Below are 26,520 nucleotides of genomic sequence, written 5' to 3'. Positions count from 1 at the left end.
ATCTATTTTAGCTTGCTGGTTTTGTTCTGTATTTAATATTTTAAAAGAAAGGTACACACGTGTCAGAAGTGGGGTTCGAACCCACGCTCTCTCTGGAGAACCAGAGCTTAAATCTGGCGCCTTAGTCCGCTCGGCCATTCTGACTGCATGCGTATGAGCATTCCAATCGATTCGAATAACTTTCATCTATAAGAAGGCACACAATCGGAGAAGACGTCACTGCCGGCGAAAAGTCAATACATTCGAAAAAGGAAACAAAGTTTATTTCGCCATATCTTTAATGGCTCTCTCTTTCTCACTTTGTGGTAAAAAATTGATTCTGAATTAATTACTTAGAGAAATGTTTCTTACTTATTTGAGTAACTACGCACATGTTCAAATAGATGGAATTGGGGACCGAAAGACGTTCTTCAACTTACTGCTTATGAAATACTGAAAGTTAAAATCTATTTTAGCTTGCTGGTTTTGTTCTGTATTTAATATTTTAAAAGAAAGGTACACACGTGTCAGAAGTGGGGTTCGAACCCACGCTCTCTTTCGAGAACCAGAGCTTAAATCTGGCGCCTTAGTCCGCTCGGCCATTCTGACTGCATGCGTATGAGCATTCCAATCGATTCGAATAACTTTCATCTATAAGAAGGCACACAATCGGAGAAGACGTCACTGCCGGCGAAAAGTCAATACATTCGAAAAAGGAAACAAAGTTTATTTCGCCATATCTTTAATGGCTCTCTCTTTCTCACTTTGTGGTAAAAAATTGATTCTGAATTAATTACTTAGAGAAATGTTTCTTACTTATTTGAGTAACTACGCACATGTTCAAATAGATGGAATTGGAGACCGAAAGACGTTCTTCAACTTACTGCTTATGAAATACTGAAAGTTAAAATCTATTTTAGCTTGCTGGTTTTGTTCTGTATTTAATATTTTAAAAGAAATGTACACACGTGTCAGAAGTGGGGTTCGAACCCACGCTCTCTTTCGAGAACCAGAGCTTAAATCTGGCGCCTTAGACCGCTCGGCCATTCTGACTGCATGCGTCTGAGCATTCCAATCGATTCGAATTACTTTCATCTATAAGAAGGCACACAATCGGAGAAGACGTCACTGCCGGCGAAAAGTCAATACATTCGAAAAAGGAAACAAAGTTTATTTCGCCGTATCTTTAATGGCTCTCTCTTTCTCACTTTGTGGTAAAAAATTGATTCTGAATTAATTACTTAGAGTAATGTTTCTTACTTATTTGAGTAACTACGCACATGTTCAAATAGATGGAATTGGGGACCGAAAGACGTTCTTCAACTTACTGCTTATGAAATACTGAAAGTTAAAATCTATTTTAGCTTGCTGGTTTTGTTCTGTATTTAATATTTTAAAAGAAAGGTACACACGTGTCAGAAGTGGGGTTCGAACCCACGCTCTCTTTCGAGAACCAGAGCTTAAATCTGGCGCCTTAGACCGCTCGGCCATTCTGACTGCATGCGTATGAGCATTCCAATCGATTCGAATTACTTTCATCTATAAGAAGGCACACAATCGGAGAAGACGTCACTGCCGGCGAAAAGTCAATACATTCGAAAAAGGAAACAAAGTTTATTTCGCCATATCTTTAATGGCTCTCTCTTTCTCACTTTGTGGTAAAAAATTGATTCTGAATTAATTACTTAGAGAAATGTTTCTTACTTATTTGAGTAACTACGCACATGTTCAAATAGATGGAATTGGAGACCGAAAGACGTTCTTCAACTTACTGCTTATGAAATACTGAAAGTTAAAATCTATTTTGCTTGCTGGTTTTGTTCTATATTTAATATTTTTAAAGAAATGCACACATGTGTCAGAAGTGGGGTTCGAACCCACGCTCTCTTTCGAGAACCAGAGCTTAAATCTGGCGCCTTAGAAAGCTCGGCCATTCTGACTGCATGCGTATGAGCATTCCAATCGATTCGAATAACTTTCATCTATAAGAAGGCACACAATCGGAGAAGACGTCACTGCCGGCGAAAAGTCAATACATTCGAAAAAGGAAACAAAGTTTATTTCGCCATATCTTTAATGGCTCTCTCTTTCTCACTTTGTGGTAAAAAATTGATTCTGAATTAATTACTTAGAGAAATGTTTCTTACTTATTTGAGTAACTACGCACATGTTCAAATAGATGGAATTGGGGACCGAAAGACGTTCTTCAACTTACTGCTTATGAAATACTGAAAGTTAAAATCTATTTTAGCTTGCTGGTTTTGTTCTGTATTTAATATTTTAAAAGAAATGCACACACGTGTCAGAAGTGGGGTTCGAACCCACGCTCTCTTTCGAGAACCAGAGCTTAAATATGGCGCCTTAGACCGCTCGGCCATTCTGACTGCATGCGTATGAGCATTCCAATCGATTCGAATTACTTTCATCTATAAGAAGGCACACAATCGGAGAAGACGTCACTGCCGGCGAAAAGTCAATACATTCGAAAAAGGAAACAAAGTTTATTTCGCCATATCTTTAATGGCTCTCTCTTTCTCACTTTGTGGTAAAAAATTGATTCTGAATTAATTACTTAGAGAAATGTTTCTTACTTATTTGAGTAACTACGCACATGTTCAAATAGATGGAATTGGGGACCGAAAGACGTTCTTCAACTTACTGCTTATGAAATACTGAAAGTTAAAATCTATTTTAGCTTGCTGGTTTTGTTCTGTATTTAATATTTTAAAAGAAATGCACACATGTGTCAGAAGTGGGGTTCGAACCCACGCTCTCTTTCGAAAACCAGAGCTTAAATCTGGCGCCTTAGAAAGCTCGGCCATTCTGACTGCATGCGTATGAGCATTCCAATCGATTCGAATAACTTTCATCTATAAGAAGGCACACAATCGGAGAAGACGTCACTGCCGGCGAAAAGTCAATACATTTGAAAAAGGAAACAAAGTTTATTTCGCCATATCTTTAATGGCTCTCTCTTTCTCACTTTGTGGTAAAAAATTGATTCTGAATTAATTACTTAGAGAAATGTTTCTTACTTATTTGAGTAACTACGCACATGTTCAAATAGATGGAATTGGAGACCGAAAGACGTTCTCCAACTTACTGCTTATGAAATACTGAAAGTTAAAATCTATTTTAGCTTGCTGGTTTTGTTCTGTATTTAATATTTTAAAAAAAATGTACACACGTGTCAGAAGTGGGGTTCGAACCTACGCTCTCTTTCGAGAACCAGAGCTTAAATCTGGCGCCTTAGACCGCTCGGCCATTCTGACTGCATGCGTATGAGCATTCCAATCGATTCGAATTACTTTCATCTATAAGAAGGCACACAATCGGAGAAGACGTCACTGCCGGCGAAAAGTCAATACATTCGAAAAAGGAAACAAAGTTTATTTCGCCATATCTTTAATGGCTCTCTCTTTCTCACTTTGTGGTAAAAAATTGATTCTGAATTAATTAGTTAGAGAAATGTTTCTTACTTATTTGAGTAACTACGCACATGTTCAAATAGATGGAATTGGGGACCGAAAGACGTTCTTCAACTTACTGCTTATGAAATACTGAAAGTTAAAATCTATTTTAGCTTGCTGGTTTTGTTCTGTATTTAATATTTTTAAAGAAATGCACACATGTGTCAGAAGTGGGGTTCGAACGCACGCTCTCATTCGAGAACCAGAGCTTAAATCTGGCGCCTTAGACTGCTCGGCCATTCTGACTGCATGCGTATGAGCATTCCAATCGATTCGAATTACTTTCATCTATAAGAAGGCACACAATCGGAGAAGACGTCACTGCCGGCGAAAAGTCAATACATTCGAAAAAGGAAACAAAGCTTATTTCGCCATATCTTTAATGGCTCTCTCTTTCTCACTTTGTGGTAAAAAATTGATTCTGAATTAATTAGTTAGAGAAATGTTTCTTACTTATTTGAGTAACTACGCACATGTTCAAATAGATGGAATTGGAGACCGAAAGACGTTCTTCAACTTACTGCTTATGAAATACTGAAAGTTAAAATCTATTTTAGCTTGCTGGTTTTGTTCTGTATTTAATATTATAAAAAAAATGCACACATGTGTCAGAAGTGGGGTTCGAACCCACGCTCTCTTTCGAGAACCAGAGCTTAAATCTGGCGCCTTAGACCGCTCGGCCATTCTGACTGCATGCGTATGAGCATTCCAATCGATTCGAATTACTTTCATCTATAAGAAGGCACACAATCGGAGAAGACGTCACTGCCGGCGAAAAGTCAATACACTCGAAAAAGGAAACAAAGTTTATTTGGCCATATCTTTAATGGCTCTCTTTTTCTCACTTTGTGGTAAAAAATTGATTCTGAATTAATTACTTAGAGAAATGTTTCTTACTTATTTGAGTAACTACGCACATGTTCAAATAGATGGAATTGGGGACCGAAAGACGTTCTTCAACTTACTGCTTATGAAGTACTGAAAGTTAAAATCTATTTTAGCTTGCTGGTTTTGTTCTGTATTTAATATTTTAAAAGAAATGCACACACGTGTCAGAAGTGGGGTTCGAACCCACGCTCTCTTTCGAGAACCAGAGCTTAAATCTGGCGCCTTAGACCGCTCGGCCATTCTGACTGCATGCGTATGAGCATTCCAATCGATTCGAATTACTTTCATCTATAAGAAGGCACACAATCGGAGAAGACGTCACTGCCGGCGAAAAGTCAATACACTCGAAAAAGGAAACAAAGTTTATTTGGCCATATCTTTAATGGCTCTCTTTTTCTCACTTTGTGGTAAAAAATTGATTCTGAATTAATTACTTAGAGAAATGTTTCTTACTTATTTGAGTAACTACGCACATGTTCAAATAGATGGAATTGGGGACCGAAAGACGTTCTTCAACTTACTGCTTATGAAGTACTGAAAGTTAAAATCTATTTTAGCTTGCTGGTTTTGTTCTGTATTTAATATTTTAAAAGAAATGCACACACGTGTCAGAAGTGGGGTTCGAACCCACGCTCTCTTTCGAGAACCAGAGCTTAAATCTGGCGCCTTAGACCGCTCGGCCATTCTGACTGCATGCGTATGAGCATTCCAATCGATTCGAATTACTTTCATCTATAAGAAGGCACACAATCGGAGAAGACGTCACTGCCGGCGAAAAGTCAATACATTCGAAAAAGGAAACAAAGTTTATTTCGCCATATCTTTAATGGCTCTCTCTTTCTCACTTTGTGGTAAAAAATTGATTCTGAATTAATTAGTTAGAGAAATGTTTCTTACTTATTTGAGTAACTACGCACATGTTCAAATAGATGGAATTGGAGACCGAAAGACGTTCTTCAACTTACTGCTTATGAAATACTGAAAGTTAAAATCTATTTTAGCTTGCTGGTTTTGTTCTGTATTTAATATTATAAAAAAAATGCACACATGTGTCAGAAGTGGGGTTCGAACCCACGCTCTCTTTCGAGAACCAGAGCTTAAATCTGGCGCCTTAGACCGCTCGGCCATTCTGACTGCATGCGTATGAGCATTCCAATCGATTCGAATTACTTTCATCTATAAGAAGGCACACAATCGGAGAAGACGTCACTGCCGGCGAAAAGTCAATACATTCGAAAAAGGAAACAAAGTTTATTTCGCCATATCTTTAATGGCTCTCTCTTTCTCACTTTGTGGTAAAAAATTGATTGAGAATTAATTACTTAGAGAAATGTTTCTTACTTATTTGAGTAACTACGCACATGTTCAAATAGATGGAAATGGGGACCGAAAGACGTTCTTCAACTTACTGCTTATGAAATACTGAAAGTTAAAATCTATTTTAGCTTGCTGGTTTTTTTCTGTATTTAATATTTTAAAAGAAATGCACACACGTGTCAGAAGTGGGGTTCGAACCCACGCTCTCTTTCGAGAACCAGAGCTTAAATCTGGCGCCTTAGACCGCTCGGCCATTCAGAATGCATGCGTATGAGCATTCCAATCGATTCGAATTACTTTCATCTATAAGAAGGCACACAATCGGAGAAGACGTCACTGCCGGCGAAAAGTCAATACACTCGAAAAAGGAAACAAAGTTTATTTGGCCATATCTTTAATGGCTCTCTTTTTCTCACTTTGTGGTAAAAAATTGATTCTGAATTAATTACTTAGAGAAATGTTTCTTACTTATTTGAGTAACTACGCACATGTTCAAATAGATGGAATTGGGGACCGAAAGACGTTCTTCAACTTACTGCTTATGAAGTACTGAAAGTTAAAATCTATTTTAGCTTGCTGGTTTTGTTCTGTATTTAATATTTTAAAAGAAATGCACACACGTGTCAGAAGTGGGGTTCGAACCCACGCTCTCTTTCGAGAACCAGAGCTTAAATCTGGCGCCTTAGACCGCTCGGCCATTCTGACTGCATGCGTATGAGCATTCCAATCGATTCGAATTACTTTCATCTATAAGAAGGCACACAATCGGAGAAGACGTCACTGCCGGCGAAAAGTCAATACATTCGAAAAAGGAAACAAAGTTTATTTCGCCATATCTTTAATGGCTCTCTCTTTCTCACTTTGTGGTAAAAAATTGATTCTGAATTAATTAGTTAGAGAAATGTTTCTTACTTATTTGAGTAACTACGCACATGTTCAAATAGATGGAATTGGAGACCGAAAGACGTTCTTCAACTTACTGCTTATGAAATACTGAAAGTTAAAATCTATTTTAGCTTGCTGGTTTTGTTCTGTATTTAATATTATAAAAAAAATGCACACATGTGTCAGAAGTGGGGTTCGAACCCACGCTCTCTTTCGAGAACCAGAGCTTAAATCTGGCGCCTTAGACCGCTCGGCCATTCTGACTGCATGCGTATGAGCATTCCAATCGATTCGAATTACTTTCATCTATAAGAAGGCACACAATCGGAGAAGACGTCACTGCCGGCGAAAAGTCAATACATTCGAAAAAGGAAACAAAGTTTATTTCGCCATATCTTTAATGGCTCTCTCTTTCTCACTTTGTGGTAAAAAATTGATTGAGAATTAATTACTTAGAGAAATGTTTCTTACTTATTTGAGTAACTACGCACATGTTCAAATAGATGGAAATGGGGACCGAAAGACGTTCTTCAACTTACTGCTTATGAAATACTGAAAGTTAAAATCTATTTTAGCTTGCTGGTTTTGTTCTGTATTTAATATTTTAAAAGAAATGCACTCACGTGTCAGAAGTGGGGTTCGAACCCACGCTCTCTTTCGAGAACCAGAGCTTAAATCTGGCGCCTTAGACTGCTCGAACATTCTGACTGCATGCGTATGAGCATTCCAATCGATTCGAATTACTTTCATCTATAAGAAGGCACACAATCGGAGAAGACGTCACTGCCGGCGAAAAGTCAATACATTCGAAAAAGGAAACAAAGTTTATTTCGCCATATCTTTAATGGCTCTGTCTTTCTCACTTTGTGGTAAAAAATTGATTCTGAATTAATTACTTAGAGAAATGTTTCTTACTTATTTGAGTAACTACGCACATGTTCAAATAGATGGAATTGGGGACCGAAAGACGTTCTTCAACTTACTGCTTATGAAATACTGAAAGTTAAAATCTATTTTAGCTTGCTGGTTTTGTTCTGTATTTAATATTTTAAAAGAAATGCACACACGTGTCAGAAGTGGGGTTCGAACCCACGCTCTTTTTCGAGAACCAGAGCTTAAATCTGGCGCCTTAGACCGCTCGGCCATTCTGACTGCATGCGTATGAGCATTCCAATCGATTCGAATTACTTTCATCTATAAGAAGGCACACAATCGGAGAAGACGTCACTGCCGGCGAAAAGTCAATACATTCGAAAAAGGAAACAAAGTTTATTTCGCCATATGTTTAATGGCTCTCTCTTTCTCACTTTGTGGTAAAAAATTGATTCTTAATTAATTACTTAGAGAAATGTTTCTTACTTATTTGAGTAACTACGCACATGTTCAAATAGATGGAATTGGGGACCGAAAGACGTTCTTCAACTTACTGCTTATGAAATACTGAAAGTTAAAATCTATTTTAGCTTGCTGGTTTTTTTCTGTATTTAATATTTTAAAAGAAATGCACACACGTGTCAGAAGTGGGGTTCGAACCCACGCTCTCTTTCGAGAACCAGAGCTTAAATCTGGCGCCTTAGACCGCTCGGCCATTCAGAATGCATGCGTATGAGCATTCCAATCGATTCGAATTACTTTCATCTATAAGAAGGCACACAATCGGAGAAGACGTCACTGCCGGCGAAAAGTCAATACACTCGAAAAAGGAAACAAAGTTTATTTGGCCATATCTTTAATGGCTCTCTTTTTCTCACTTTGTGGTAAAAAATTGATTCTGAATTAATTACTTAGAGAAATGTTTCTTACTTATTTGAGTAACTACGCACATGTTCAAATAGATGGAATTGGGGACCGAAAGACGTTCTTCAACTTACTGCTTATGAAGTACTGAAAGTTAAAATCTATTTTAGCTTGCTGGTTTTGTTCTGTATTTAATATTTTAAAAGAAATGCACACACGTGTCAGAAGTGGGGTTCGAACCCACGCTCTCTTTCGAGAACCAGAGCTTAAATCTGGCGCCTTAGACCGCTCGGCCATTCTGACTGCATGCGTATGAGCATTCCAATCGATTCGAATTACTTTCATCTATAAGAAGGCACACAATCGGAGAAGACGTCACTGCCGGCGAAAAGTCAATACATTCGAAAAAGGAAACAAAGTTTATTTCGCCATATCTTTAATGGCTCTCTCTTTCTCACTTTGTGGTAAAAAATTGATTCTGAATTAATTAGTTAGAGAAATGTTTCTTACTTATTTGAGTAACTACGCACATGTTCAAATAGATGGAATTGGAGACCGAAAGACGTTCTTCAACTTACTGCTTATGAAATACTGAAAGTTAAAATCTATTTTAGCTTGCTGGTTTTGTTCTGTATTTAATATTATAAAAAAAATGCACACATGTGTCAGAAGTGGGGTTCGAACCCACGCTCTCTTTCGAGAACCAGAGCTTAAATCTGGCGCCTTAGACCGCTCGGCCATTCTGACTGCATGCGTATGAGCATTCCAATCGATTCGAATTACTTTCATCTATAAGAAGGCACACAATCGGAGAAGACGTCACTGCCGGCGAAAAGTCAATACATTCGAAAAAGGAAACAAAGTTTATTTCGCCATATCTTTAATGGCTCTCTCTTTCTCACTTTGTGGTAAAAAATTGATTGAGAATTAATTACTTAGAGAAATGTTTCTTACTTATTTGAGTAACTACGCACATGTTCAAATAGATGGAAATGGGGACCGAAAGACGTTCTTCAACTTACTGCTTATGAAATACTGAAAGTTAAAATCTATTTTAGCTTGCTGGTTTTGTTCTGTATTTAATATTTTAAAAGAAATGCACTCACGTGTCAGAAGTGGGGTTCGAACCCACGCTCTCTTTCGAGAACCAGAGCTTAAATCTGGCGCCTTAGACTGCTCGAACATTCTGACTGCATGCGTATGAGCATTCCAATCGATTCGAATTACTTTCATCTATAAGAAGGCACACAATCGGAGAAGACGTCACTGCCGGCGAAAAGTCAATACATTCGAAAAAGGAAACAAAGTTTATTTCGCCATATCTTTAATGGCTCTGTCTTTCTCACTTTGTGGTAAAAAATTGATTCTGAATTAATTACTTAGAGAAATGTTTCTTACTTATTTGAGTAACTACGCACATGTTCAAATAGATGGAATTGGGGACCGAAAGACGTTCTTCAACTTACTGCTTATGAAATACTGAAAGTTAAAATCTATTTTAGCTTGCTGGTTTTGTTCTGTATTTAATATTTTAAAAGAAATGCACACACGTGTCAGAAGTGGGGTTCGAACCCACGCTCTTTTTCGAGAACCAGAGCTTAAATCTGGCGCCTTAGACCGCTCGGCCATTCTGACTGCATGCGTATGAGCATTCCAATCGATTCGAATTACTTTCATCTATAAGAAGGCACACAATCGGAGAAGACGTCACTGCCGGCGAAAAGTCAATACATTCGAAAAAGGAAACAAAGTTTATTTCGCCATATGTTTAATGGCTCTCTCTTTCTCACTTTGTGGTAAAAAATTGATTCTTAATTAATTACTTAGAGAAATGTTTCTTACTTATTTGAGTAACTACGCACATGTTCAAATAGATGGAATTGGGGACCGAAAGACGTTCTTCAACTTACTGCTTATGAAATACTGAAAGTTAAAATCTATTTTAGCTTGCTGGTTTTGTTCTGTATTTAATATTTTAAAAGAAATGCACACATGTGTCAGAAGTGGGGTTCGAACCCACGCTCCCTTTCGAGAACCAGAGCTTAAACCTGGCGCCTTAGACCGCTCGGCCATTTTGACAGCATGCGTATGAGCATTCCAATCGATTCGAATTAATTTCATCTATAAGAAGGCACACAATCGGAGAAGACGTCACTGCCGGCGAAAAGTCAATACATTCGAAAAAGGAAACAAAGTTTATTTCGCCATATCTTTAATGGCTCTCTCTTTCTCACTTTGTGGTAAAAAATTGATTGAGAATTAATTACTTAGAGAAATGTTTCTTACTTATTTGAGTAACTACGCACATGTTCAAATAGATGGAATTGGGGACCGAAAGACGTTCTTCAACTTACTGTTTATGAAGTACTGAAAGTTAAAATCTATTTTAGCTTGCTGGTTTTGTTCTGTATTTAATATTTTAAAAGAAATGCACTCACGTGTCAGAAGTGGGGTTCGAACCCACGCTCTCTTTCGAGAACCAGAGCTTAAATCTGGCGCCTTAGACCGCTCGGCCATTCTGACTGCATGCGTATGAGCATTCCAATCGATTCGAATTACTTTCATCTATAAGAAGGCGCACAATCGGAGAAGACGTCACTGCCGGCGAAAAGTCAATACATTCGAAAAAGGAAACAAAGTTTATTTCGCCATATCTTTAATGGCTCTCTCTTTCTCACTTTGTGGTAAAAAATTGATTCTGAATTAATTACTTAGAGAAATGTTTCTTACTTATTTGAGTAACTACGCACATGTTCAAATAGATGGAATTGGGGACCGAAAGACGTTCTTCAACTTACTGTTTATGAAGTACTGAAAGTTAAAATCTATTTTAGCTTGCTGGTTTTGTTCTGTATTTAATATTTTAAAAGAAATGCACACACGTGTCAGAAGTGGGGTTCGAACCCACGCTCTCTTTCGAGAACCAGAGCTTAAATCGGGCGCCTTAGACCGCTCGGCCATTCTGACAGCATGCGTATGAGCATTCCAATCGATTCGAATTAATTTCATCTATAAGAAGGCACACAATCGGAGAAGACGTCACTGCCGGCAAAAAGTCAATACTTTCGAAAAAGGAAACAAAGTTTATTTCGCCATATCTTTAATGGCTCTCTCTTTCTCACTTTGTGGTAAAAAATTGATTGAGAATTAATTACTTAGAGAAATGTTTCTTACTTATTTGAGTAACTACGCACATGTTCAAATAGATGGAATTGGGGACCGAAAGACGTTCTTCAACTTACTGCTTATGAAATACTGAAAGTTAAAATCTATTTTAGCTTGCTGGTTTTGTTCTGTATTTAATATTTTAAAAGAAATGCACTCACGTGTCAGAAGTGGGGTTCGAACCCACGCTCTCTTTCGAGAACCAGAGCTTAAATCTGGCGCCTTAGACCGCTCGGCCATTCTGACTGCATGCGTATGAGCATTCCAATCGATTCGAATTACTTTCATCTATAAGAAGGCGCACAATCGGAGAAGACGTCACTGCCGGCGAAAAGTCAATACATTCGAAAAAGGAAACAAAGTTTATTTCGCCATATCTTTAATGGCTCTCTCTTTCTCACTTTGTGGTAAAAAATTGATTCTGAATTAATTACTTAGAGAAATGTTTCTTACTTATTTGAGTAACTACGCACATGTTCAAATAGATGGAATTGGGGACCGAAAGACGTTCTTTAACTTACTGTTTAGGAAGTACTGAAAGTTAAAATCTATTTTAGCTTGCTGGTTTTGTTCTGTATTTAATATTTTAAAAGAAATGCACACATGTGTCAGAAGTGGGGTTCGAACCCACGCTCCCTTTCGAGAACCAGAGCTTAAACCTGGCGCCTTAGACGGCTCGGCCATTCTGACAGCATGCGTATGAGCATTCCAATCGATTCGAATTAATTTCATCTATAAGAAGGCACACAATCGGAGAAGACGTCACTGCCGGCGAAAAGTCAATACATTCGAAAAAGGAAACAAAGTTTATTTCGCCATATCTTTAATGGCTCTGTCTTTCTCACTTTGTGGTAAAAAATTGATTCTGAATTAATTACTGAGAGAAATGTTTCTTACTTATTTGAGTAACTGCGCACATGTTCAAATAGATGGAATTGGGGACCGAAAGACGTTCTTCAACTTACTGCTTATGAAATACTGAAAGTTAAAATCTATTTTAGCTTGCTGGTTTTGTTCTGTATTTAATATTTTAAAAGAAATGCACACACGTGTCAGAAGTGGGGTTCGAACCCACGCTCCCTTTCGAGAACCAGAGCTTAAACCTGGCGCCTTAGACGGCTCGGCCATTCTGACAGCATGCGTATGAGCATTCCAATCGATTCGAATTAATTTCATCTATAAGAAGGCACACAATCGGAGAAGACGTCACTGCCGGCGAAAAGTCAATACATTCGAAAAAGGAAACAAAGTTTATTTCGCCATATCTTTAATGGCTCTGTCTTTCTCACTTTGTGGTAAAAAATTGATTCTGAATTAATTACTGAGAGAAATGTTTCTTACTTATTTGAGTAACTGCGCACATGTTCAAATAGATGGAATTGGGGACCGAAAGACGTTCTTCAACTTACTGCTTATGAAATACTGAAAGTTAAAATCTATTTTAGCTTGCTGGTTTTGTTCTGTATTTAATATTTTAAAAGAAATGCACACACGTGTCAGAAGTGGGGTTCGAACCCACGCTCTTTTTCGAGAACCAGAGCTTAAATCTGGCGCCTTAGACCGCTCGGCCATTCTGACAGCATGCGTATGAGCATTCCAATCGATTCGAATTAATTTCATCTATAAGGAGGCACACAATCGGAGAAGACGTCACTGCCGGCGAAAAGTCAATACATTCGAAAAAGGAAACAAAGTTTATTTCGCCATATCTTTAATGGCTCTCTCTTTCTCACTTTGTGGTAAAAAATTGATTGAGAATTAATTACTTAGAGAAATGTTTCTTACTTATTTGAGTAACTACGCACATGTTCAAATAGATGGAATTGGGGACCGAAAGACGTTCTTCAACTTACTGCTTATGAAATACTGAAAGTTAAAATCTATTTTAGCTTGCTGGTTTTGTTCTGTATTTAATATTTTAAAAGAAATGCTCTCACGTGTCAGAAGTGGGGTTCGAACCCACGCTCTCTTTCGAGAACCAGAGCTTAAATCTGGCGCCTTAGACCGCTCGGCCATTCTGACTGCATGCGTATGAGCATTCCAATCGATTCGAATTACTTTCATCTATAAGAAGGCGCACAATCGGAGAAGACGTCACTGCCGGCGAAAAGTCAATACATTCGAAAAAGGAAACAAAGTTTATTTCGCCATATCTTTAATGGCTCTCTCTTTCTCACTTTGTGGTAAAAAATTGATTCTGAATTAATTACTTAGAGAAATGTTTCTTACTTATTTGAGTAACTACGCACATGTTCAAATAGATGGAATTGGGGACCGAAAGACGTTCTTCAACTTACTGTTTAAGAAGTACTGAAAGTTAAAATCTATTTTAGCTTGCCGGTTTTGTTCTGTATTTAATATTTTAAAAGAAATGCACACACGTGTCAGAAGTGGGGTTCGAACCCACGCTCTCTTTCGAGAACCAGAGCTTAAATCTGGCGCCTTAGACCGCTCGGCCATTCTGACAGCATGCGTATGAGCATTCCAATCGATTCGAATTAATTTCATCTATAAGAAGGCACACAATCGGAGAAGACGTCACTGCCGGCAAAAAGTCAATACTTTCGAAAAAGGAAACAAAGTTTATTTCGCCATATCTTTAATGGCTCTCTCTTTCTCACTTTGTGGTAAAAAATTGATTGAGAATTAATTACTTAGAGAAATGTTTCTTACTTATTTGAGTAACTACGCACATGTTCAAATAGATGGAATTGGGGACCGAAAGACGTTCTTCAACTTACTGCTTATGAAATACTGAAAGTTAAAATCTATTTTAGCTTGCTGGTTTTGTTCTGTATTTAATATTTTAAAAGAAATGCACACATGTGTCAGAAGTGGGGTTCGAACCCACGCTCCCTTTCGAGAACCAGAGCTTAAACCTGGCGCCTTAGACGGCTCGGCCATTCTGACAGCATGCGTATGAGCATTCCAATCGATTCGAATTAATTTCATCTATAAGAAGGCACACAATCGGAGAAGACGTCACTGCCGGCGAAAAGTCAATACATTCGAAAAAGGAAACAAAGTTTGTTTCGCCATATCTTTAATGGCTCTCTCTTTCTCACTTTGTGGTAAAAAATTGATTGAGAATTAATTACTTAGAGAAATGTTTCTTACTTATTTGAGTAACTACGCACATGTTCAAATAGATGGAATTGGGGACCGAAAAACGTTCTTCAACTTACTGCTTATGAAATACTGAAAGTTAAAATCTATTTTAGCTTGCTGGTTTTGTTCTGTATTTAAAAATTTAAAAGAAATGCACACACGTGTCAGAAGTGGGGTTCGAACCCACGCTCTTTTTCGAGAACCAGAGCTTAAATCTGGCGCCTTAGACCGCTCGGCCATTCTGACTGCATGCGTATGAGCATTCCAATCGATTCGAATTACTTTCATCTATAAGAAGGCACACAATCGGAGAAGATGTCACTGCCGGCGAAAAGTCAATACATTCGAAAAAGGAAACAAAGTTTATTTCGCCATATCTTTAATGGCTCTCTCTTTCTCACTTTGTGGTAAAAAATTGATTCTTAATTAATTACTTAGAGAAATGTTTCTTACTTATTTGAGTAACTACGCACATGTTCAAATAGATGGAATTGGGGACCGAAAGACGTTCTTCAACTTACTGCTTATGAAATACTGAAAGTTAAAATCTATTTTAGCTTGCTGGTTTTGTTCTGTATTTAATATTTTAAAAGAAATGCACACATGTGTCAGAAGTGGGGTTCGAACCCACGCTCCCTTTCGAGAACCAGAGCTTAAACCTGGCGCCTTAGACCGCTCGGCCATTCTGACAGCATGCGTATGAGCATTCCAATCGATTCGAATTAATTTCATCTATAAGAAGGCACACAATCGGAGAAGACGTCACTGCCGGCGAAAAGTCAATACATTCGAAAAAGGAAACAAAGTTTATTTCGCCATATCTTTAATGGCTCTCTCTTTCTCACTTTGTGGTAAAAAATTGATTGAGAATTAATTACTTAGAGAAATGTTTCTTACTTATTTGAGTAACTACGCACATGTTCAAATAGATGGAATTGGGGACCGAAAGACGTTCTTCAACTTACTGTTTATGAAGTACTGAAAGTTAAAATCTATTTTAGCTTGCTGGTTTTGTTCTGTATTTAATATTTTAAAAGAAATGCACTCACGTGTCAGAAGTGGGGTTCGAACCCACGCTCTCTTTCGAGAACCAGAGCTTAAATCTGGCGCCTTAGACCGCTCGGCCATTCTGACTGCATGCGTATGAGCATTCCAATCGATTCGAATTACTTTCATCTATAAGAAGGCGCACAATCGGAGAAGACGTCACTGCCGGCGAAAAGTCAATACATTCGAAAAAGGAAACAAAGTTTATTTCGCCATATCTTTAATGGCTCTCTCTTTCTCACTTTGTGGTAAAAAATTGATTCTGAATTAATTACTTAGAGAAATGTTTCTTACTTATTTGAGTAACTACGCACATGTTCAAATAGATGGAATTGGGGACCGAAAGACGTTCTTCAACTTACTGTTTATGAAGTACTGAAAGTTAAAATCTATTTTAGCTTGCTGGTTTTGTTCTGTATTTAATATTTTAAAAGAAATGCACACACGTGTCAGAAGTGGGGTTCGAACCCACGCTCTCTTTCGAGAACCAGAGCTTAAATCGGGCGCCTTAGACCGCTCGGCCATTCTGACAGCATGCGTATGAGCATTCCAATCGATTCGAATTAATTTCATCTATAAGAAGGCACACAATCGGAGAAGACGTCACTGCCGGCAAAAAGTCAATACTTTCGAAAAAGGAAACAAAGTTTATTTCGCCATATCTTTAATGGCTCTCTCTTTCTCACTTTGTGGTAAAAAATTGATTGAGAATTAATTACTTAGAGAAATGTTTCTTACTTATTTGAGTAACTACGCACATGTTCAAATAGATGGAATTGGGGACCGAAAGACGTTCTTCAACTTACTGCTTATGAAATACTGAAAGTTAAAATCTATTTTAGCTTGCTGGTTTTGTTCTGTATTTAATATTTTAAAAGAAATGCACTCACGTGTCAGAAGTGGGGTTCGAACCCACGCTCTCTTTCGAGAACCAGAGCTTAAATCTGGCGCCTTAGACCGCTCGGCCATTCTGACTGCATGCGTATGAGCATTCCAATCGATTCAAATTACTTTCATCTATAAGAAGGCGCACAATCGGAGAAGACGTCACTGCCGGCGAAAAGTCAATACATTCGAAAAAGGAAACAAAGTTTATTTCGCCATATCTTTAATGGCTCTCTCTTTCTCACTTTGTGGTAAAAAATTGATTCTGAATTAATTACTTAGAGAAATGTTTCTTACTTATTTGAGTAACTACGCACATGTTCAAATAGATGGAATTGGGGACCGAAAGACGTTCTTCAACTTACTGTTTATGAAGTACTGAAAGTTAAAATCTATTTTAGCTTGCCGGTTTTGTTCTGTATTTAATATTTTAAAAGAAATGCACACACGTGTCAGAAGTGGGGTTCGAACCCACGCTCTCTTTCGAGAACCAGAGCTTAAATCTGGCGCCTTAGACTGAAGTACTGAAAGTTAAAATCTATTTTAGCTTGCCGGTTTTGTTCTGTATTTAATAATTTAAAAGAAATGCACACACGTGTCAGAAGTGGGGTTCGAACCCACGCTCTCTTTCGAGAACCAGAGCTTAAATCTGGCGCCTTAGACCGCTCGGCCATTCTGACAGCATGCGTATGAGCATTCCAATCGATTCGAATTAATTTCATCTATAAGAAGGCACACAATCGGAGAAGACGTCACTGCCGGCGAAAAGTCAATACATTCGAAAAAGGAAACAAAGTTTGTTTCGCCATATCTTTAATGGCTCTCTCTTTCTCACTTTGTGGTAAAAAATTGATTGAGAATTAATTACTTAGAGAAATGTTTCTTACTTATTTGAGTAACTACGCACATGTTCAAATAGATGGAATTGGGGACCGAAAGACGTTCTTCAACTTACTGTTTATGAAGTACTGAAAGTTAAAATCTATTTTAGCTTGCTGGTTTTGTTCTGTATTTAATATTTTAAAAGAAATGCACTTACGTGTCAGAAGTGGGGTTCGAACCCACGCTCTCTTTCGAGAACCAGAGCTTAAATCTGGCGCCTTAGACCGCTCGGCCATTCTGACAGCATGCGTATGAGCATTCCAATCGATTCGAATTAATTTCATCTATAAGAAGGCACACAATCGGAGAAGACGTCACTGCCGGCAAAAAGTCAATACTTTCGAAAAAGGAAACAAAGTTTATTTCGCCATATCTTTAATGGCTCTCTCTTTCTCACTTTGTGGTAAAAAATTGATTGAGAATTAATTACTTAGAGAAATGTTTCTTACTTATTTGAGTAACTACGCACATGTTCAAATAGATGGAATTGGGGACCGAAAGACGTTCTTCAACTTACTGTTTATGAAGTACTGAAAGTTAAAATCTATTTTAGCTTGCTGGTTTTGTTCTGTATTTAATATTTTAAAAGAAATGCACTCACGTGTCAGAAGTGGGGTTCGAACCCACGCTCTCTTTCGAGAACCAGAGCTTAAATCTGGCGCCTTAGACCGCTCGGCCATTCTGACTGCATGCGTATGAGCATTCCTATCGATTCGAATTACTTTCATCTATAAGAAGGCGCACAATCGGAGAAGACGTCACTGCCGGCGAAAAGTCAATACATTCTAAAAAGGAAACAAAGTTTATTTCGCCATATCTTTAATGGCTCTCTCTTTCTCACTTTGTGGTAAAAAATTGATTCTGAATTAATTACTTAGAGAAATGTTTCTTACTTATTTGAGTAACTACGCACATGTTCAAATAGATGGAATTGGGGACCGAAAGACGTTCTTCAACTTACTGCTTATGACATACTGAAAGTTAAAATCTATTTTAGCTTGCTGGTTTTGTTCTGTATTTAATATTTTAAAAGAAATGCACACATGTGTCAGAAGTGGGGTTCGAACCCACGCTCCCTTTCGAGAACCAGAGCTTAAACCTGGCGCCTTAGACCGCTCGGCCATTCTGACAGCATGCGTATGAGCATTCCAATCGATTCGAATTAATTTCATCTATAAGAAGGCACACAATCGGAGAAGACGTCACTGCCGGCGAAAAGTCAATACATTCGAAAAAGGAAACAAAGTTTATTTCGCCATATCTTTAATGGCTCTCTCTTTCTCACTTTGTGGTAAAAAATTGATTCTGAATTAATTACTTAGAGAAATGTTTCTTACTTATTTGAGTAACTACGCACATGTTCAAATAGATGGAAATGGGGACCGAAAGACGTTCTTCAACTTAATGTTTATGAAGTACTGAAAGTTAAAATCTATTTTAGCTTGCTGGTTTTGTTCTGTATTTAATATTTTAAAAGAAATGCACACACGTGTCAGAAGTGGGGTTCGAACCCACGCTCTCTTTCGAGAACCAGAGCTTAAATCTGGCGCCTTAGACCGCTCGGCCATTCTGACAGCATGCGTATGAGCATTCCAATCGATTCGAATTAATTTCATCTATAAGAAGGCACACAATCGAAGAAGACGTCACTGCCGGCAAAAAGTCAATACTTTCGAAAAAGGAAACAAAGTTTATTTCGCCATATCTTTAATGGCTCTCTCTTTCTCACTTTGTGGTAAAAAATTGATTGAGAATTAATTACTTAGAGAAATGTTTCTTACTTATTTGAGTAACTACGCACATGTTCAAATAGATGGAATTGGGGACCGAAAGACGTTCTTCAACTTACTGTTTATGAAGTACTGAAAGTTAAAATCTATTTTAGCTTGCTGGTTTTGTTCTGTATTTAATATTTTAAAAGAAATGCACACACGTGTCAGAAGTGGGGTTCGAACCCACGCTCTCTTTCGAGAACCAGAGCTTAAATCGGGCGCCTTAGACCGCTCGGCCATTCTGACAGCATGCGTATGAGCATTCCAATCGATTCGAATTAATTTCATCTATAAGAAGGCACACAATCGGAGAAGACGTCACTGCCGGCAAAAAGTCAATACTTTCGAAAAAGGAAACAAAGTTTATTTCGCCATATCTTTAATGGCTCTCTCTTTCTCACTTTGTGGTAAAAAATTGATTGAGAATTAATTACTTAGAGAAATGTTTCTTACTTATTTGAGTAACTACGCACATGTTCAAATAGATGGAATTGGGGACCGAAAGACGTTCTTCAACTTACTGCTTATGAAATACTGAAAGTTAAAATCTATTTTAGCTTGCCGGTTTTGTTCTGTATTTAATATTTTAAAAGAAATGCACACACGTGTCAGAAGTGGGGTTCGAACCCACGCTCTCTTTCGAGAACCAGAGCTTAAATCTGGCGCCTTAGACCGCTCGGCCATTCTGACAGCATGCGTATGAGCATTCCAATCGATTCGAATTAATTTCATCTATAAGAAGGCACACAATCGGAGAAGACGTCACTGCCGGCGAAAAGTCAATACATTCGAAAAAGGAAACAAAGTTTGTTTCGCCATATCTTTAATGGCTCTCTCTTTCTCACTTTGTGGTAAAAAATTGATTGAGAATTAATTACTTAGAGAAATGTTTCTTACTTATTTGAGTAACTACGCACATGTTCAAATAGATGGAATTGGGGACCGAAAGACGTTCTTCAACTTACTGTTTATGAAGTACTGAAAGTTAAAATCTATTTTAGCTTGCTGGTTTTGTTCTGTATTTAATATTTTAAAAGAAATGCACACACGTGTCAGAAGTGGGGTTCGAACCCACGCTCTCTTTCGAGAACCAGAGCTTAAATCTGGCGCCTTAGACCGCTCGGCCATTCTGACAGCATGCGTATGAGCATTCCAATCGATTCGAATTAATTTCATCTATAAGAAGGCACACAATCGAAGAAGACGTCACTGCCGGCAAAAAGTCAATACTTTCGAAAAAGGAAACAAAGTTTATTTCGCCATATCTTTAATGGCTCTCTCTTTCTCACTTTGTGGTAAAAAATTGATTGAGAATTAATTACTTAGAGAAATGTTTCTTACTTATTTGAGTAACTACGCACATGTTCAAATAGATGGAATTGGGGACCGAAAGACGTTCTTCAACTTACTGTTTATGAAGTACTGAAAGTTAAAATCTATTTTAGCTTGCTGGTTTTGTTCTGTATTTAATATTTTAAAAGAAATGCACACACGTGTCAGAAGTGGGGTTCGAACCCACGCTCTCTTTCGAGAACCAGAGCTTAAATCGGGCGCCTTAGACCGCTCGGCCATTCTGACAGCATGCGTATGAGCATTCCAATCGATTCGAATTAATTTCATCTATAAGAAGGCACACAATCGGAGAAGACGTCACTGCCGGCAAAAAGTCAATACTTTCGAAAAAGGAAACAAAGTTTATTTCGCCATATCTTTAATGGCTCTCTCTTTCTCACTTTGTGGTAAAAAATTGATTGAGAATTAATTACTTAGAGAAATGTTTCTTACTTATTTGAGTAACTACGCACATGTTCAAATAGATGGAATTGGGGACCGAAAGACGTTCTTCAACTTACTGCTTATGAAATACTGAAAGTTAAAATCTATTTTAGCTTGCCGGTTTTGTTCTGTATTTAATATTTTAAAAGAAATGCACACACGTGTCAGAAGTGGGGTTCGAACCCACGCTCTCTTTCGAGAACCAGAGCTTAAATCTGGCGCCTTAGACCGCTCGGCCATTCTGACAGCATGCGTATGAGCATTCCAATCGATTCGAATTAATTTCATCTATAAGAAGGCACACAATCGGAGAAGACGTCACTGCCGGCGAAAAGTCAATACATTCGAAAAAGGAAACAAAGTTTGTTTCGCCATATCTTTAATGGCTCTCTCTTTCTCACTTTGTGGTAAAAAATTGATTGAGAATTAATTACTTAGAGAAATGTTTCTTACTTATTTGAGTAACTACGCACATGTTCAAATAGATGGAATTGGGGACCGAAAGACGTTCTTCAACTTACTGTTTATGAAGTACTGAAAGTTAAAATCTATTTTAGCTTGCTGGTTTTGTTCTGTATTTAATATTTTAAAAGAAATGCACTCACGTGTCAGAAGTGGGGTTCGAACCCACGCTCTCTTTCGAGAACCAGAGCTTAAATCTGGCGCCTTAGACCGCTCGGCCATTCTGACAGCATGCGTATGAGCATTCCAATCGATTCGAATTAATTTCATCTATAAGAAGGCACACAATCGGAGAAGACGTCACTGCCGGCAAAAAGTCAATACTTTCGAAAAAGGAAACAAAGTTTATTTCGCCATATCTTTAATGGCTCTCTCTTTCTCACTTTGTGGTAAAAAATTGATTGAGAATTAATTACTTAGAGAAATGTTTCTTACTTATTTGAGTAACTACGCACATGTTCAAATAGATGGAATTGGGGACCGAAAGACGTTCTTCAACTTACTGTTTATGAAGTACTGAAAGTTAAAATCTATTTTAGCTTGCTGGTTTTGTTCTGTATTTAATATTTTAAAAGAAATGCACTCACGTGTCAGAAGTGGGGTTCGAACCCACGCTCTCTTTCGAGAACCAGAGCTTAAATCTGGCGCCTTAGACCGCTCGGCCATTCTGACTGCATGCGTATGAGCATTCCTATCGATTCGAATTACTTTCATCTATAAGAAGGCGCACAATCGGAGAAGACGTCACTGCCGGCGAAAAGTCAATACATTCTAAAAAGGAAACAAAGTTTATTTCGCCATATCTTTAATGGCTCTCTCTTTCTCACTTTGTGGTAAAAAATTGATTCTGAATTAATTACTTAGAGAAATGTTTCTTACTTATTTGAGTAACTACGCACATGTTCAAATAGATGGAATTGGGGACCGAAAGACGTTCTTCAACTTACTGCTTATGAAATACTGAAAGTTAAAATCTATTTTAGCTTGCTGGTTTTGTTCTGTATTTAATATTTTAAAAGAAATGCACACACGTGTCAGAAGTGGGGTTCGAACCCACGCTCTCTTTCGAGAACCAGAGCTTAAATCTGGCGCCTTAGACCGCTCGGCCATTCTGACAGCATGCGTATGAGCATTCCAATCGATTCGAATTAATTTCATCTATAAGAAGGCACACAATCGAAGAAGACGTCACTGCCGGCAAAAAGTCAATACTTTCGAAAAAGGAAACAAAGTTTATTTCGCCATATCTTTAATGGCTCTCTCTTTCTCACTTTGTGGTAAAAAATTGATTGAGAATTAATTACTTAGAGAAATGTTTCTTACTTATTTGAGTAACTACGCACATGTTCAAATAGATGGAATTGGGGACCGAAAGACGTTCTTCAACTTACTGCTTATGAAATACTGAAAGTTAAAATCTATTTTAGCTTGCTGGTTTTGTTCTGTATTTAATATTTTAAAAGAAATGCACTCACGTGTCAGAAGTGGGGTTCGAACCCACGCTCTCTTTCGAGAACCAGAGCTTAAATCTGGCGCCTTAGACCGCTCGGCCATTCTGACTGCATGCGTATGAGCATTCCAATCGATTCGAATTACTTTCATCTATAAGAAGGCGCACAATCGGAGAAGACGTCACTGCCGGCGAAAAGTCAATACATTCGAAAAAGGAAACAAAGTTTATTTCGCCATATCTTTAATGGCTCTCTCTTTCTCACTTTGTGGTAAAAAATTGATTCTGAATTAATTACTTAGAGAAATGTTTCTTACTTATTTGAGTAACTGCGCACATGTTCAAATAGATGGAATTGGGGACCGAAAGACGTTCTTCAACTTACTGTTTATGAAGTACTGAAAGTTAAAATCTATTTTAGCTTGCCGGTTTTGTTCTGTATTTAATATTTTAAAAGAAATGCACACACGTGTCAGAAGTGGGGTTCGAACCCACGCTCTCTTTCGAGAACCAGAGCTTAAATCTGGCGCCTTAGACCGCTCGGCCATTCTGACAGCATGCGTATGAGCATTCCAATCGATTCGAATTAATTTCATCTATAAGAAGGCACACAATCGGAGAAGACGTCACTGCCGGCAAAAAGTCAATACTTTCGAAAAAGGAAACTAAGTTTATTTCGCCATATCTTTAATGGCTCTCTCTTTCTCACTTTGTGGTAAAAAATTGATTCTGAATTAATTACTTAGAGAAATGTTTCTTACTTATTTGAGTAACTACGCACATGTTCAAATAGATGGAATTGGGGACCGAAAGACGTTCTTCAACTTACTGCTTATGAAATACTGAAAGTTAAAATCTATTTTAGCTTGCTGGTTTTGTTCTGTATTTAATATTTTAAAAGAAATGCACACATGTGTCAGAAGTGGGGTTCGAACCCACGCTCTCTTTCGAAAACCAGAGCTTAAATCTGGCGCCTTAGACCGCTCGGCCATTCTGACTGCATGAGTATGAGCATTCAAATCGATTCGAATTACTTTCATCTATAAGAAGGCACACAATCGGAGAAGACGTCACTGCCGGCGAAAAGTCAATACATTCGAAAAAGGAAACAAAGTTTATTTCGCCATATCTTTAATGGCTCTCTCTTTCTCACTTTGTGGTAAAAAATTGATTGAGAATTAATTACTTAGAGAAATGTTTCTTACTTATTTGAGTAACTACGCACATGTTCAAATAGATGGAATTGGGGACCGAAAGACGTTCTTCAACTTACTGTTTATGAAGTACTGAAAGTTAAAATCTATTTTAGCTTGCTGGTTTTGTTCTGTATTTCATATTTTAAAAGAAATGCACTCACGTGTCAGAAGTGGGGTTCGAACCCACGCTCTCTTTCGAGAACCAGAGCTTAAATCTGGCGCCTTAGACTGCTCGAACCTTCTGACTGCATGCGTATGAGCATTCCAATCGATTCGAATAACTTTTATCTATAAGAAGGCACACAATCGGAGAAGACGTCACTGCCGGCGAAAAGTCAATTCATGCGAAAAAGGAAACAAAGTTTATTTCGCCATATCTTTAATGGCTCTCTCTTTCTCACTTTGTGGTAAAAAATTGATTCTGAATTAATTACTTAGAGAAATGTTTCTTACTTATTTGAGTAACTACGCACATGTTCAAATAGTTGGAATTGGGGACCGAAAGACGTTCTTCAACTTACTGCTTATGAAATACTGAAAGTTAAAATCTATTTTAGCTTGCTGGTTTTGTTCTGTATTTAATATTTTAAAAGAAATGCACTCACGTGTCAGAAGTGGGGTTCGAACCCACGCTCTCTTTCGAGAACCAGAGCTTAAATCTGGCGCCTTAGACCGCTCGGCCATTCTGACTGCATGCGTATGAGCATTCCAATCGATTCGAATTACTTTCATCTATAAGAGGGCGCACAATCGGAGAAGACGTCACTGCCGGCGAAAAGTCAATACATTCGAAAAAGGAAACAAAGTTTATTTCGCCATATCTTTAATGGCTCTCTCTTTCTCACTTTGTGGTAAAAAATTGATTGAGAATTAATTACTTAGAGAAATGTTTCTTACTTATTTGAGTAACTACGCACATGTTCAAATAGATGGAATTGGGGACCGAAAGACGTTCTTCAACTTACTGCTTATGAAATACTGAAAGTTAAAATCTATTTTAGTTTGCTGGTTTTGTTCTGTATTTAATATTTTAAAAGAAATGCACTCACGTGTCAGAAGTGGGGTTCGAACCCACGCTCTCTTTCGAGAACCAGAGCTTAAATCTGGCGCCTTAGACCGCTCGGCCATTCTGACTGCATGCGTATGAGCATTCCAATCGATTCAAATTACTTTCATCTATAAGAAGGCGCACAATCGGAGAAGACGTCACTGCCGGCGAAAAGTCAATACATTCGAAAAAGGAAACAAAGTTTATTTCGCCATATCTTTAATGGCTCTCTCTTTCTCACTTTGTGGTAAAAAATTGATTCTGAATTAATTACTTAGAGAAATGTTTCTTACTTATTTGAGTAACTACGCACATGTTCAAATAGATGGAATTGGGGACCGAAAGACGTTCTTCAACTTACTGATTATGAAATACTGAAAGTTAAAATCTATTTTAGCTTGCTGGTTTTGTTCTGTATTTAATATTTTAAAAGAAATGCACACACGTGTCAGAAGTGGGGTTCGAACCCACCCTCTCTTTCGAGAACCAGAGCTTAAATCTGGCGCCTTAGACCGCTCGGCCATTCTGACAGCATGCGTATGAGCATTCCAATCGATTCGAATTACTTTCATCTATAAGAAGGCACACAATCGGAGAAGACGTCACTGCCGGCGAAAAGTCAATACATTCGAAAAAGGAAACAAAGTTTATTTCGCCATATCTTTAATGGCTCTCTCTTTCTCACTTTGTGGTAAAAAATTGATTCTGAATTAATTACTTAGAGAAATGTTTCTTACTTATTTGAGTAACTACGCACATGTTCAAATAGATGGAATTGGGGACCGAAAGACGTTCTTCAACTTACTGCTTATGAAATACTGAAAGTTAAAATCTATTTTAGCTTGCTGGTTTTGTTCTGTATTTAATATTTTAAAAGAAATGCACACATGTGTCAGAAGTGGGGTTCGAACCCACGCTCTCTTTCGAGAACCAGAGCTTAAATCTGGCGCCTTAGACCGCTCGGCCATTCTGACTGCATGCGTATGAGCATTAAAATCGATTCGAATTACTTTCATCTATAAGAAGGCACACAATCGGAGAAGACGTCACTGCCGGCGAAAAGTCAATACATTCGAAAAAGGAAACAAAGTTTATTTCGCCATATCTTTAATGGCTCTCTCTTTCTCACTTTGTGGTAAAAAATTGATTCTGAATTAATTACTTAGAGAAATGTTTCTTACTTATTTGAGTAACTACGCACATGTTCAAATAGATGGAATTGGGGACCGAAAGACGTTCTTCAACTTACTGCTTATGAAATACTGAAAGTTAAAATCTATTTTAGCTTGCTGGTTTTGTTCTGTATTTAATATTTTAAAAGAAATGCACACACGTGTCAGAAGTGGGGTTCGAACCCACGCTCTCTTTCGAGAACCAGAGCTTAAATCTGGCGCCTTAGACCGCTCGGCCATTCTGACTGCATGCGTATGAGCATTCCAATCGATTCGAATTA

The 26,520-nt window shown here is 37.9% G+C and overlaps 57 non-coding genes across 57 annotated transcripts; all 57 read right to left on the bottom strand.

Annotated features, from left to right (window-relative positions):
- Positions 1 to 60: 60 nt before the first annotated feature.
- Positions 61 to 144, bottom strand: Trnal-uaa (transfer RNA leucine (anticodon UAA)). The gene has a single exon. It is a non-coding gene; the product is annotated as a tRNA-Leu (tRNA).
- A 360-nt stretch (positions 145 to 504) lies between these two features.
- On the bottom strand, positions 505 to 588 carry Trnal-uaa (transfer RNA leucine (anticodon UAA)). The gene has a single exon. It is a non-coding gene; the product is annotated as a tRNA-Leu (tRNA).
- Positions 589 to 948: 360 nt separating this feature from the next.
- On the bottom strand, positions 949 to 1,032 carry Trnal-uaa (transfer RNA leucine (anticodon UAA)). Its single transcript has one exon. It is a non-coding gene; the product is annotated as a tRNA-Leu (tRNA).
- A 360-nt stretch (positions 1,033 to 1,392) lies between these two features.
- Positions 1,393 to 1,476, bottom strand: Trnal-uaa (transfer RNA leucine (anticodon UAA)). The gene has a single exon. It is a non-coding gene; the product is annotated as a tRNA-Leu (tRNA).
- Positions 1,477 to 1,835: 359 nt separating this feature from the next.
- Positions 1,836 to 1,919, bottom strand: Trnal-uaa (transfer RNA leucine (anticodon UAA)). Its single transcript has one exon. It is a non-coding gene; the product is annotated as a tRNA-Leu (tRNA).
- A 360-nt stretch (positions 1,920 to 2,279) lies between these two features.
- Positions 2,280 to 2,363, bottom strand: Trnal-uaa (transfer RNA leucine (anticodon UAA)). Its single transcript has one exon. It is a non-coding gene; the product is annotated as a tRNA-Leu (tRNA).
- A 360-nt stretch (positions 2,364 to 2,723) lies between these two features.
- Positions 2,724 to 2,807, bottom strand: Trnal-uaa (transfer RNA leucine (anticodon UAA)). Its single transcript has one exon. It is a non-coding gene; the product is annotated as a tRNA-Leu (tRNA).
- Positions 2,808 to 3,167: 360 nt separating this feature from the next.
- On the bottom strand, positions 3,168 to 3,251 carry Trnal-uaa (transfer RNA leucine (anticodon UAA)). Its single transcript has one exon. It is a non-coding gene; the product is annotated as a tRNA-Leu (tRNA).
- Positions 3,252 to 3,611: 360 nt separating this feature from the next.
- On the bottom strand, positions 3,612 to 3,695 carry Trnal-uaa (transfer RNA leucine (anticodon UAA)). Its single transcript has one exon. It is a non-coding gene; the product is annotated as a tRNA-Leu (tRNA).
- Positions 3,696 to 4,055: 360 nt separating this feature from the next.
- Trnal-uaa (transfer RNA leucine (anticodon UAA)) lies at positions 4,056 to 4,139 on the bottom strand. The gene has a single exon. It is a non-coding gene; the product is annotated as a tRNA-Leu (tRNA).
- Positions 4,140 to 4,499: 360 nt separating this feature from the next.
- On the bottom strand, positions 4,500 to 4,583 carry Trnal-uaa (transfer RNA leucine (anticodon UAA)). The gene has a single exon. It is a non-coding gene; the product is annotated as a tRNA-Leu (tRNA).
- Positions 4,584 to 4,943: 360 nt separating this feature from the next.
- On the bottom strand, positions 4,944 to 5,027 carry Trnal-uaa (transfer RNA leucine (anticodon UAA)). Its single transcript has one exon. It is a non-coding gene; the product is annotated as a tRNA-Leu (tRNA).
- A 360-nt stretch (positions 5,028 to 5,387) lies between these two features.
- Positions 5,388 to 5,471, bottom strand: Trnal-uaa (transfer RNA leucine (anticodon UAA)). Its single transcript has one exon. It is a non-coding gene; the product is annotated as a tRNA-Leu (tRNA).
- Positions 5,472 to 5,831: 360 nt separating this feature from the next.
- Trnal-uaa (transfer RNA leucine (anticodon UAA)) lies at positions 5,832 to 5,915 on the bottom strand. The gene has a single exon. It is a non-coding gene; the product is annotated as a tRNA-Leu (tRNA).
- A 360-nt stretch (positions 5,916 to 6,275) lies between these two features.
- On the bottom strand, positions 6,276 to 6,359 carry Trnal-uaa (transfer RNA leucine (anticodon UAA)). Its single transcript has one exon. It is a non-coding gene; the product is annotated as a tRNA-Leu (tRNA).
- A 360-nt stretch (positions 6,360 to 6,719) lies between these two features.
- Positions 6,720 to 6,803, bottom strand: Trnal-uaa (transfer RNA leucine (anticodon UAA)). The gene has a single exon. It is a non-coding gene; the product is annotated as a tRNA-Leu (tRNA).
- An 804-nt stretch (positions 6,804 to 7,607) lies between these two features.
- Positions 7,608 to 7,691, bottom strand: Trnal-uaa (transfer RNA leucine (anticodon UAA)). Its single transcript has one exon. It is a non-coding gene; the product is annotated as a tRNA-Leu (tRNA).
- Positions 7,692 to 8,051: 360 nt separating this feature from the next.
- Positions 8,052 to 8,135, bottom strand: Trnal-uaa (transfer RNA leucine (anticodon UAA)). The gene has a single exon. It is a non-coding gene; the product is annotated as a tRNA-Leu (tRNA).
- A 360-nt stretch (positions 8,136 to 8,495) lies between these two features.
- Trnal-uaa (transfer RNA leucine (anticodon UAA)) lies at positions 8,496 to 8,579 on the bottom strand. Its single transcript has one exon. It is a non-coding gene; the product is annotated as a tRNA-Leu (tRNA).
- Positions 8,580 to 8,939: 360 nt separating this feature from the next.
- Positions 8,940 to 9,023, bottom strand: Trnal-uaa (transfer RNA leucine (anticodon UAA)). Its single transcript has one exon. It is a non-coding gene; the product is annotated as a tRNA-Leu (tRNA).
- An 804-nt stretch (positions 9,024 to 9,827) lies between these two features.
- Positions 9,828 to 9,911, bottom strand: Trnal-uaa (transfer RNA leucine (anticodon UAA)). The gene has a single exon. It is a non-coding gene; the product is annotated as a tRNA-Leu (tRNA).
- A 360-nt stretch (positions 9,912 to 10,271) lies between these two features.
- On the bottom strand, positions 10,272 to 10,355 carry Trnal-uaa (transfer RNA leucine (anticodon UAA)). Its single transcript has one exon. It is a non-coding gene; the product is annotated as a tRNA-Leu (tRNA).
- Positions 10,356 to 10,715: 360 nt separating this feature from the next.
- Positions 10,716 to 10,799, bottom strand: Trnal-uaa (transfer RNA leucine (anticodon UAA)). The gene has a single exon. It is a non-coding gene; the product is annotated as a tRNA-Leu (tRNA).
- Positions 10,800 to 11,159: 360 nt separating this feature from the next.
- Trnal-uaa (transfer RNA leucine (anticodon UAA)) lies at positions 11,160 to 11,243 on the bottom strand. The gene has a single exon. It is a non-coding gene; the product is annotated as a tRNA-Leu (tRNA).
- A 360-nt stretch (positions 11,244 to 11,603) lies between these two features.
- On the bottom strand, positions 11,604 to 11,687 carry Trnal-uaa (transfer RNA leucine (anticodon UAA)). Its single transcript has one exon. It is a non-coding gene; the product is annotated as a tRNA-Leu (tRNA).
- Positions 11,688 to 12,047: 360 nt separating this feature from the next.
- Trnal-uaa (transfer RNA leucine (anticodon UAA)) lies at positions 12,048 to 12,131 on the bottom strand. Its single transcript has one exon. It is a non-coding gene; the product is annotated as a tRNA-Leu (tRNA).
- A 360-nt stretch (positions 12,132 to 12,491) lies between these two features.
- Positions 12,492 to 12,575, bottom strand: Trnal-uaa (transfer RNA leucine (anticodon UAA)). The gene has a single exon. It is a non-coding gene; the product is annotated as a tRNA-Leu (tRNA).
- A 360-nt stretch (positions 12,576 to 12,935) lies between these two features.
- Trnal-uaa (transfer RNA leucine (anticodon UAA)) lies at positions 12,936 to 13,019 on the bottom strand. Its single transcript has one exon. It is a non-coding gene; the product is annotated as a tRNA-Leu (tRNA).
- A 360-nt stretch (positions 13,020 to 13,379) lies between these two features.
- Positions 13,380 to 13,463, bottom strand: Trnal-uaa (transfer RNA leucine (anticodon UAA)). The gene has a single exon. It is a non-coding gene; the product is annotated as a tRNA-Leu (tRNA).
- A 360-nt stretch (positions 13,464 to 13,823) lies between these two features.
- On the bottom strand, positions 13,824 to 13,907 carry Trnal-uaa (transfer RNA leucine (anticodon UAA)). The gene has a single exon. It is a non-coding gene; the product is annotated as a tRNA-Leu (tRNA).
- A 360-nt stretch (positions 13,908 to 14,267) lies between these two features.
- On the bottom strand, positions 14,268 to 14,351 carry Trnal-uaa (transfer RNA leucine (anticodon UAA)). The gene has a single exon. It is a non-coding gene; the product is annotated as a tRNA-Leu (tRNA).
- Positions 14,352 to 14,711: 360 nt separating this feature from the next.
- Trnal-uaa (transfer RNA leucine (anticodon UAA)) lies at positions 14,712 to 14,795 on the bottom strand. Its single transcript has one exon. It is a non-coding gene; the product is annotated as a tRNA-Leu (tRNA).
- Positions 14,796 to 15,155: 360 nt separating this feature from the next.
- Positions 15,156 to 15,239, bottom strand: Trnal-uaa (transfer RNA leucine (anticodon UAA)). Its single transcript has one exon. It is a non-coding gene; the product is annotated as a tRNA-Leu (tRNA).
- Positions 15,240 to 15,599: 360 nt separating this feature from the next.
- Positions 15,600 to 15,683, bottom strand: Trnal-uaa (transfer RNA leucine (anticodon UAA)). Its single transcript has one exon. It is a non-coding gene; the product is annotated as a tRNA-Leu (tRNA).
- A 360-nt stretch (positions 15,684 to 16,043) lies between these two features.
- Trnal-uaa (transfer RNA leucine (anticodon UAA)) lies at positions 16,044 to 16,127 on the bottom strand. Its single transcript has one exon. It is a non-coding gene; the product is annotated as a tRNA-Leu (tRNA).
- A 360-nt stretch (positions 16,128 to 16,487) lies between these two features.
- Trnal-uaa (transfer RNA leucine (anticodon UAA)) lies at positions 16,488 to 16,571 on the bottom strand. The gene has a single exon. It is a non-coding gene; the product is annotated as a tRNA-Leu (tRNA).
- A 506-nt stretch (positions 16,572 to 17,077) lies between these two features.
- Positions 17,078 to 17,161, bottom strand: Trnal-uaa (transfer RNA leucine (anticodon UAA)). Its single transcript has one exon. It is a non-coding gene; the product is annotated as a tRNA-Leu (tRNA).
- A 360-nt stretch (positions 17,162 to 17,521) lies between these two features.
- Positions 17,522 to 17,605, bottom strand: Trnal-uaa (transfer RNA leucine (anticodon UAA)). The gene has a single exon. It is a non-coding gene; the product is annotated as a tRNA-Leu (tRNA).
- A 360-nt stretch (positions 17,606 to 17,965) lies between these two features.
- Trnal-uaa (transfer RNA leucine (anticodon UAA)) lies at positions 17,966 to 18,049 on the bottom strand. Its single transcript has one exon. It is a non-coding gene; the product is annotated as a tRNA-Leu (tRNA).
- A 360-nt stretch (positions 18,050 to 18,409) lies between these two features.
- Trnal-uaa (transfer RNA leucine (anticodon UAA)) lies at positions 18,410 to 18,493 on the bottom strand. Its single transcript has one exon. It is a non-coding gene; the product is annotated as a tRNA-Leu (tRNA).
- Positions 18,494 to 18,853: 360 nt separating this feature from the next.
- Trnal-uaa (transfer RNA leucine (anticodon UAA)) lies at positions 18,854 to 18,937 on the bottom strand. The gene has a single exon. It is a non-coding gene; the product is annotated as a tRNA-Leu (tRNA).
- Positions 18,938 to 19,297: 360 nt separating this feature from the next.
- Trnal-uaa (transfer RNA leucine (anticodon UAA)) lies at positions 19,298 to 19,381 on the bottom strand. Its single transcript has one exon. It is a non-coding gene; the product is annotated as a tRNA-Leu (tRNA).
- A 360-nt stretch (positions 19,382 to 19,741) lies between these two features.
- On the bottom strand, positions 19,742 to 19,825 carry Trnal-uaa (transfer RNA leucine (anticodon UAA)). The gene has a single exon. It is a non-coding gene; the product is annotated as a tRNA-Leu (tRNA).
- A 360-nt stretch (positions 19,826 to 20,185) lies between these two features.
- On the bottom strand, positions 20,186 to 20,269 carry Trnal-uaa (transfer RNA leucine (anticodon UAA)). Its single transcript has one exon. It is a non-coding gene; the product is annotated as a tRNA-Leu (tRNA).
- A 360-nt stretch (positions 20,270 to 20,629) lies between these two features.
- Positions 20,630 to 20,713, bottom strand: Trnal-uaa (transfer RNA leucine (anticodon UAA)). Its single transcript has one exon. It is a non-coding gene; the product is annotated as a tRNA-Leu (tRNA).
- Positions 20,714 to 21,073: 360 nt separating this feature from the next.
- Positions 21,074 to 21,157, bottom strand: Trnal-uaa (transfer RNA leucine (anticodon UAA)). Its single transcript has one exon. It is a non-coding gene; the product is annotated as a tRNA-Leu (tRNA).
- Positions 21,158 to 21,517: 360 nt separating this feature from the next.
- On the bottom strand, positions 21,518 to 21,601 carry Trnal-uaa (transfer RNA leucine (anticodon UAA)). Its single transcript has one exon. It is a non-coding gene; the product is annotated as a tRNA-Leu (tRNA).
- Positions 21,602 to 21,961: 360 nt separating this feature from the next.
- On the bottom strand, positions 21,962 to 22,045 carry Trnal-uaa (transfer RNA leucine (anticodon UAA)). Its single transcript has one exon. It is a non-coding gene; the product is annotated as a tRNA-Leu (tRNA).
- A 360-nt stretch (positions 22,046 to 22,405) lies between these two features.
- Positions 22,406 to 22,489, bottom strand: Trnal-uaa (transfer RNA leucine (anticodon UAA)). The gene has a single exon. It is a non-coding gene; the product is annotated as a tRNA-Leu (tRNA).
- Positions 22,490 to 22,849: 360 nt separating this feature from the next.
- Positions 22,850 to 22,933, bottom strand: Trnal-uaa (transfer RNA leucine (anticodon UAA)). The gene has a single exon. It is a non-coding gene; the product is annotated as a tRNA-Leu (tRNA).
- A 360-nt stretch (positions 22,934 to 23,293) lies between these two features.
- On the bottom strand, positions 23,294 to 23,377 carry Trnal-uaa (transfer RNA leucine (anticodon UAA)). The gene has a single exon. It is a non-coding gene; the product is annotated as a tRNA-Leu (tRNA).
- Positions 23,378 to 23,737: 360 nt separating this feature from the next.
- On the bottom strand, positions 23,738 to 23,821 carry Trnal-uaa (transfer RNA leucine (anticodon UAA)). Its single transcript has one exon. It is a non-coding gene; the product is annotated as a tRNA-Leu (tRNA).
- Positions 23,822 to 24,625: 804 nt separating this feature from the next.
- Trnal-uaa (transfer RNA leucine (anticodon UAA)) lies at positions 24,626 to 24,709 on the bottom strand. The gene has a single exon. It is a non-coding gene; the product is annotated as a tRNA-Leu (tRNA).
- Positions 24,710 to 25,069: 360 nt separating this feature from the next.
- Trnal-uaa (transfer RNA leucine (anticodon UAA)) lies at positions 25,070 to 25,153 on the bottom strand. The gene has a single exon. It is a non-coding gene; the product is annotated as a tRNA-Leu (tRNA).
- A 360-nt stretch (positions 25,154 to 25,513) lies between these two features.
- Trnal-uaa (transfer RNA leucine (anticodon UAA)) lies at positions 25,514 to 25,597 on the bottom strand. The gene has a single exon. It is a non-coding gene; the product is annotated as a tRNA-Leu (tRNA).
- A 360-nt stretch (positions 25,598 to 25,957) lies between these two features.
- Trnal-uaa (transfer RNA leucine (anticodon UAA)) lies at positions 25,958 to 26,041 on the bottom strand. The gene has a single exon. It is a non-coding gene; the product is annotated as a tRNA-Leu (tRNA).
- A 360-nt stretch (positions 26,042 to 26,401) lies between these two features.
- Positions 26,402 to 26,485, bottom strand: Trnal-uaa (transfer RNA leucine (anticodon UAA)). Its single transcript has one exon. It is a non-coding gene; the product is annotated as a tRNA-Leu (tRNA).
- Between the last annotated feature and the right edge of the window lie 35 nt (positions 26,486 to 26,520).

This window comes from Argiope bruennichi, chromosome 10, assembly GCF_947563725.1.
Source record: "Argiope bruennichi chromosome 10, qqArgBrue1.1, whole genome shotgun sequence".
Classification (NCBI taxonomy): Eukaryota; Metazoa; Arthropoda; class Arachnida; order Araneae; family Araneidae; genus Argiope; species Argiope bruennichi.
Note: the sequence above shows the minus strand (reverse complement) of the source record. Positions and strands in the feature narration are given on the sequence as shown.